The sequence below is a fragment of the Saccopteryx leptura genome, chromosome 5, assembly GCF_036850995.1.
Source record: "Saccopteryx leptura isolate mSacLep1 chromosome 5, mSacLep1_pri_phased_curated, whole genome shotgun sequence".
NCBI classification, from domain to species: Eukaryota; Metazoa; Chordata; class Mammalia; order Chiroptera; family Emballonuridae; genus Saccopteryx; species Saccopteryx leptura.
Genome location: NC_089507.1, coordinates 125,978,998 through 125,986,340, shown reverse-complemented (window position 1 = coordinate 125,986,340; position 7,343 = coordinate 125,978,998). Strand labels below are relative to the sequence as shown.

The 7,343-nt window shown below is 38.0% G+C and overlaps 1 non-coding gene across 1 annotated transcript; it reads right to left on the bottom strand.

Annotated features, from left to right (window-relative positions):
• Window positions 1-3,648: 3,648 nt before the first annotated feature.
• Window positions 3,649-3,722, bottom strand: TRNAN-GUU (transfer RNA asparagine (anticodon GUU)). The gene has a single exon. It is a non-coding gene; the product is annotated as a tRNA-Asn (tRNA).
• Between the last annotated feature and the right edge of the window lie 3,621 nt (window positions 3,723-7,343).

Genomic DNA, 7,343 nt, shown 5'->3' with positions numbered 1-7,343 from the left:
TGGTGACCTTGGGGTTTCGACCCTGGGTCCTCTGCGTCCCAGTCCAACGCTCTATTCACTGTGCCACCACCTGGTCAGTTTCTTTAAAATTATAGTTTAAGTTTTCTAAATGATATGAATCTCCAGACTATATTTTGTAATTTAAATACTAACCAATTAAACTTTTAATGACTTTTATTAAAATTTAATCTATGAAAATAACTTAAAACTGAGGTGTTTAGTACAATTTTACAGATATAGTTTATTCTTATATCATTCTTGTAAATCCCACACTTAATTTTCTTTTTTGAAAATTAGTACAACTATTTTATTTTATTTATTTATTTTTACAGAGACAGAGAGAGAGTCAGAAAGAGGGATGGATAGGGACAGACAGACAGGAACTGAGACAGATGAGAAGCATCAATCATTAGTTTTTCGTTGCAACACCTTAGTTGTTCATTGATTGCTTTCTCATATGTGCCTTGACTGTGGGGCTACAACAGATCGAGTAACCCCTTGCTCGAGCCAGTGACTTTGGGTCCAAGCTGGTGAGCTTTGCTCAAACCAGATGAGACTGCGCTCAAGCTGGCGACCTCAGGATCTCAAACCTGGGTCCTCTACATCCCAATCCAACGCTCTATCCACTGTGCCACCACCTGGTCAGGCTCCCACACTTAATTTTCAATATGTAAAAATATAAAATGCATCAATACTACCAAAGAGACTCAATCTAAAGCACTTTAAGTGAAATGCAGCAGCTGATAAAATTAATAGCCTTATTATTGAAAAGATTTCAGCTTCTTAAACTATTTTCTAGTTAAGTGTATTGTGTTTTATTTTAGCATCAATTTCTCCCTGCTCTGCTGAATGTAATTATAAGTTGAACATTTTAGGCCTCATGTTCACCAAAATTCAGAGAAATAAAATTAAAATTCATATTGGCATTACTCATTTTTTTTTAATTTTTTTAAATTTTTTTAAATAATTTTTTTAATTCATTTTAGAGAGGCAAGGGAGAGAGAGAGAGAGAGGAGAGACAGAGAGAGAGAAGGGGGGGAGGAGCTGGAAGCATCAACTTCCCATATGTGCCTTGAGCAGGCAAGCCCAGGGTTTTTTTTTTTGAACCGGCGACCTCAGCATTTCCAGGTCGATGCTTTATCCACTGCGCCACCACAGGTCAGGCGGCGTTACTCATTTTGATGTAGTCTGTACACAGAAATAAGACAATAGTGTTTCTTTGGACTTTTCTCCTCTAAACCTGGCATCATATGACATCAGTCACAGGTGTTAAAAATGAAAACACACACATATTAGCCATGTGGCTTCCTCCCAACTCCGGTGTCTAAAGAAATGCTGTAATATTTGAAATATTTTAAATTATTAATTACTATTAATTATATAATTATTGATTTGCTGAATCATTTAATCATTATATAATGATTGCATTACTTCAATGAGTACTCCTCTGATTTTATATATGAAGGTTAAGTATACAACTGTTTATAAGCAATATTAGGAACATACTTACATATTCAAATGCTCAACATAGCCTTTTAAAAGTTCTTCCCTCTTTTATTAATGCTGCAAATGATCTCAATGTGTATTTGGGATTGGTTGGTATTACAGATCCAAGAAAATAATGTTCACCAGAAATAGCATTGATTGCAACATCAATAACCAATACACATTAAAAATTTGTGAAGCCGATGTACCTACAAATATTTAAGCAATTTTTCCAAAATGGTTCCCAACTATCATATACAACAACCATGTACAAGGAGATGTGCTAAGCATGTGCCCACCTAATAAGATGAACTACTCCTTGCCCCAATTCCATGCTCATTTAATCTTCCCCCTTTATTTTCTGGCCTCTAAATCCCATTAATCCTCCAAATAGGGTGAAGTAAAACATGATTAGAAATTTAGGATCAGATTTAAAACTGGCATCTAGCAGCTGTCCTGTGCAAATCCTGGTGCTATCTCACAAAGCTGTCCTGAAGCAGAGGTCTGCACAGTCGCCCCAAAAGTCTGATATCTGCCCAGGGCCCAAGAGTCCTTAGACTCTAGCCTGAATCCTTACATTCTGTTGCTCTTCCATATTTTGCCTGGGCTGTTCCAACCTGCCTTTATTTCTCATCTTGCCTTCTCTATACAAATGCTATCAAATTGTTTCCCAAAGACACATCTCACATTAAGATTTCATGTTCCCACAGTTTTCATTTCAATCAAACTAAGTGACACAATGAATGCATAATTTAATAATTCCATTTGCCTTATGCCAAATGCTCAGTGGATTTTATTCTTTCTGCATAAGATTTGGAACAAAAATATTAATGAAATGTCATATAAACCAAATAAAATATCACCTTTAGTTTTAAATTAATTAATCAAGTAGCTCTATTTTAAAGGAGAAAACTTCTGGCTAGATAAGTACAGCAGCAAGGACCCTGGGCTCTGGAGCTTAACTACCTGGGTTCAAATTTACACTATGCTAGGGACAAACTGCCACTTCAGGCAAAATATTTAATTGCATGGGTGATTCGGTTGGCTCATCTGTACAAGGGCAACAAGGGGACTTACTTCAATTGTGAGGATCACATGCATTCATCCCCACAACAGAACAGTGCTGGCAAGTAGGAAGCATTCAATAAATGATAGACTTTGTTGACATATAAACCTGGGCGAAATATAAAGAAGAGCATAACTATATTTGCAGGAATAGGACATGCTACTTTTCTCCATCTTTCAATTTCTGTAATCTATATTCAAGACAATAATTATTATAATGAAACTATGATTACTTCTCAAAGATAGCATATGGAGAATCTAGTACAAAGTAACTATTTGAAGAGAGCTTTGCATCTTGTGAAATAAAATACAGAATGTGGAAGCAAAATATGCTGGCAGTTTCACTTTTAATCTTTCGTGTATTTTTTTACAGGTCACACAGTTGAAAAAAATGTTTTCTCTCTTTCTGAATAGATGGGAGCTTTTGCAGGTTTATTCCATTCTCTATAAAATTCTAGCAGTTTAGTAGAAAAAGTAAAATATACATACACATGTTCTGACAATAGTATACACACAAACGCTTTATGACAAACATTTCTGAATTTACCAATATACCAGGAAGTCAATATTTTAATTAGTAAATGGGAGTGTGAGTTTAGGCTGAGAGGAACTGACAAATTGTTGCACGAGTTTTAAATCAATTTACAGCTTGAAATGGACACTCCTGAAAACCTACGTCCAGTCGACCTCTGACTTTCTGGGTCCTGCGCACAGCCAGGACAGCCTCGCCGCGCTGCCACTTGGAGCCCACGCGAGCCTGGCGAGGCCGACAGGGACCTGCATGGAAAGGAAAGGGTGGGGTGCACGAGGGCGCCTTTGGTCACGGAGTGGCCGGTGTTTGGGAACCAAGATCGTGGAAGTGGGAGGAGACAGAGGCTTTGAAGGGGCTGGCCCTCACACGGCGCTGCCGGGTACGGGGGTGGGGTGGGGTGAGAGCCAGCCTGGCCATCTGGAGACTGAGGCGGTGAGACTGGGGACCCCGAGCGCGACAGAAGTTGAAGAGCCGCCCGCCAGGCAAGCGGCAGTGAAATCCACGCTTTCTTTTCTCCGGTCCCTTGAAATCCACCTCAGCCGGCGTAACCCGGTAAAAGGTAGAAGCGTCCCTGGGTGGGCTCGAACCACCAACCTTTCGGTTAACAGCCGAACGCGCTAACCGATTGCGCCACAGAGACTTCCACACAGGCCGGCCTTCCAGTCATAACCTGTATGAAGAATAATAAAGGCAGACTGACTTATTTTCCTCTGTATTTCTTGTTTCATAATCAGAATTTTCCCCTTAATGTTTCTAACCCTCTTAATTCTATTCTCCACCTTTACAGCATATTGGAAAAATCATAAAATACCGCAAGGTCAGGCAAAATTTCAGATTGCAACGTGTATTAAAATACTGTGTTTTTGTTTTCTTACTCCCGTTTGGAAAGTTCTATTTCAGAAAGATAACTATTTATAATGTCTCCTTTTATAGAAAAATAAAAATTTTAATCTTATGACTTGAGAAACTTTCCTTTTGTTTCAAACATTTTGTTTAGTGCTTTGCTCGCTTTTCTTCATGATTTACTTGTATAGCATTCGCAAGGTCATTGAAATGGTATTTGTCTTCTTTATTTTTATTTCAGGTATTATTAAATACATATATGCAATTTTTATTTGTTTGTTTTGTAATAACCTATAGTACAATTACTTGTAACTAACATTTCGTTATTGGAAAAGGGCATTAGGAAAAAGCCCCCTTTTTTCATGGTAACTTTTTTGTGCACTGCAGTTCATTGCTAAATCCGCCCTTGATTCTCCCTGGAATTATTAGCCTTTGCACCCACATTTGAGCCATGCCACTTAAACGCACATTTCGCAGGATTATTTATAACCCAATTTGAGGAAAGAGAAGTTAAAGAAGAAAAGGCATGATTTATGACTAAATCCCTAGCGCAGACACACTTCTGGCAAACATGTTATATCCCTATAAATATTCTATATACAAATCTTAATGGTCATGTATTTCCTGATACCTTTTAAGGTACTCTTGTGCGAAACTCTTTTTTTCCTCTTCCTTCCTCAAAGAACTGCTAGTTTCCACCTAACAATTTTTTTCCACCTCTATATATGAATTTTTAAGTTACTGCATTGCTCTGTTCTGAGTCACTTAAGAAAGAATTCGTATCACGATTAACAGAAGTTGTATTCGAAGTGCCTTAGTCCAAGCAGCATTTTGAGTTCCTGTTGCTTCAAGATAAGAACTTAAATAGGTTTTGGAACCAATTAATGAGTTCCTTGAAAGCAAGGAGGGGAGGGGCATTAAACAGCTGTAAAGTCACACCGTCACACCAAGCTGTATGTCTCTGCTTTTAACAAACTTGAGAAGAGCACTTGAAAATTCTAAATTTGAAAAAAGAAAAAAGAATACAGGAAGCACATATAAAGGACTTTTAATGAGACTTACTTCATTATATGCTGCTACCCTCATTATGATGTTAAAAGTTCATTTATATTTTAATGTTAGCTAGAACTATCAGGCACTGGTTTTTTTTCTTGGAATTCCAAACTGAGTGTCCTTCCCTCTGCTATTGTTTTTCTGACTATTCAGTTAGAACAGACTGTAACTGGGACTTCACCACCCCCCCTTCATTCAATACTTACTCCCCTGCTTAAAATAATATTAGGAACAGTTCTATTCATGTAAATATCTTTTCCTCCAATCTCTTTTTCTCACTTCAGCCCTCGTACTACATTTTAACTTCTATAAAAAAGGAGACTGGAAGCAATTGATAAAAAAAAAAAAACTAATTAAGAAAAGAACAGTAACTCATTGCATGCAAAAAACTTGCCCATGTAGTTACCGTTGTTAGTTTGAAAACTCAGTCTTCAAGCCTAGTTCTGTAGTTGTTAAAATTTTTAATATAATACTGTGTCATTTTCACAATTCATTAGCTTTGTTTCTCTCTCTCTCTCTCTCTCTCTCTCTCTCTCTTTGTCTCTTTGCTTGAAAATACCTTAAAGGAACATATAAATATTAAACATTGAATAGAATCTCAAATTTTAACTCTAATGATTTATATCAAATATCACTTTAATGTCCCCTTAGAAAAATAAAAATATGTGCTGTCATCTAAATCTTTTTATCTCATTTTGGGCCTTAATTCCTATGCCCAGTTTTTAAAACCAATTTAAACTCACTGGATTAATTATAGCAACATATATTATCTTACCTTAAGTGTCAGGATAACCCAAGACATATCATTCTTACAGCTTTTATTAGTACTTAGGTCTTTATAATTGTTAATATTGAAAAGGGCTGGGTATTCTGCCCCTCTTTGTATATTATGCACACTTGAACTGCACCTTTACCTTTTCCTATCGAAGTGCTGACATGTGCAAATTAATGGACTTATATATTTTATTTCCATCATAGAGAGGAAAAGAAAGAGAAAAGAACATCTTTACAAATGGATCTACCTGACTTAACGAACTAGGCAAGATGGAACATACTGATTTATGGACCTTCCAGGTATCATGGGGCCAGTTCTTTCAGATAATGTGCCGCCAACTTTACCACTGGTAGGATCACAGGATTCCCATAAACAGAACTGTGCACGACCCATTCAAAACTGTAGGCCAGAGTCAGTGTTCAGTTTACCTACAGGGCCCTTACATTTCATATGTGTTTGGTGATTGCGACACCATGGACCAGAGCACACCACAGAAAGCAATGGTAAACCACTGCCACATTTTCTTTGTTCTTGTTCTTGTTCTTTTTAAAAATCTTTTGTTTTAACTGGAAAACCCTATGATGACACAGTCCAAAATGAAATATGAGATAGTGCTGAGAGATGAGACTCCCTGGCTGGAAACACTCAGTTACTGGGGAAGAGCAGAGAACAAGTACAGATAGCATTGTTGCTAAAACCCCAAAGCTCAAGTTTAGCGCTGATGTGCTGAAGAGGAAAAGAAAGTCCAACACTGCACTGCATCCCTACAATAGGAACAGGAAACGTAAGGAGCATGACCACGGTAAATTGGAAACTGCAAAGCAAGAAATGGAACGTCTGAACACTGCAGTGCTTGGTGTTAACAAATTAAAATGGACTAGAATGAGACATTTCCATAACTACAAAGTGTTCTACTCTGGAAATGACATGCAGGAAAACGAAATGGCTTTAATACTGAGGCAAGATGTAGCAGGTAGTTAGGGACTACAACGCAGTGTCTAATCGAACAATATCAATCAGACAATAATATCAATCAAATTAACCCATTGATGGACAAGCAATCAATAAAATCAATTATAACCATTATTCAGGTCTGTGCTCCAACTAAAAAAGGCTGAAGAAAATGAAACTGGCCTGACTAGGCGGTGGTGCAGTGGCTAGAGCAACCACCTGGGGTGCTGAGGACCCAGATTTGAAACCCTGAACTGAGGGTTCACCCTTGAGGGTGAGGTTGCCAGCTTGAGCATGGGATTATGATGCCAGCGTGACTGGCTTCACTGGCTCAGCTGGAGAGCCACTGCCCTCCCCCTTCAACTGCTTCTCTGCTTCTCGTCTCTCTCCCTTTTGAAGTCTGTCTGGGGGGGGGGGGGGGGGAGAGGGGAGAAAAAGAAAAAAGAAAATGATGAAAGCTTTTATGAAAGTATTTAAGAAGGAATTGACCACACTCCAAAACAAAACATGCTGATAATTATAGGTGACTGGAACTCAAAGTAGTAAATAACTAGGGGTCAGAAATGAAGCAGGAGACAGACTTGTGGATTTCTGTGAAGCTAACAATTTGTTCATCACAAACACATGTTTCAAAATAGC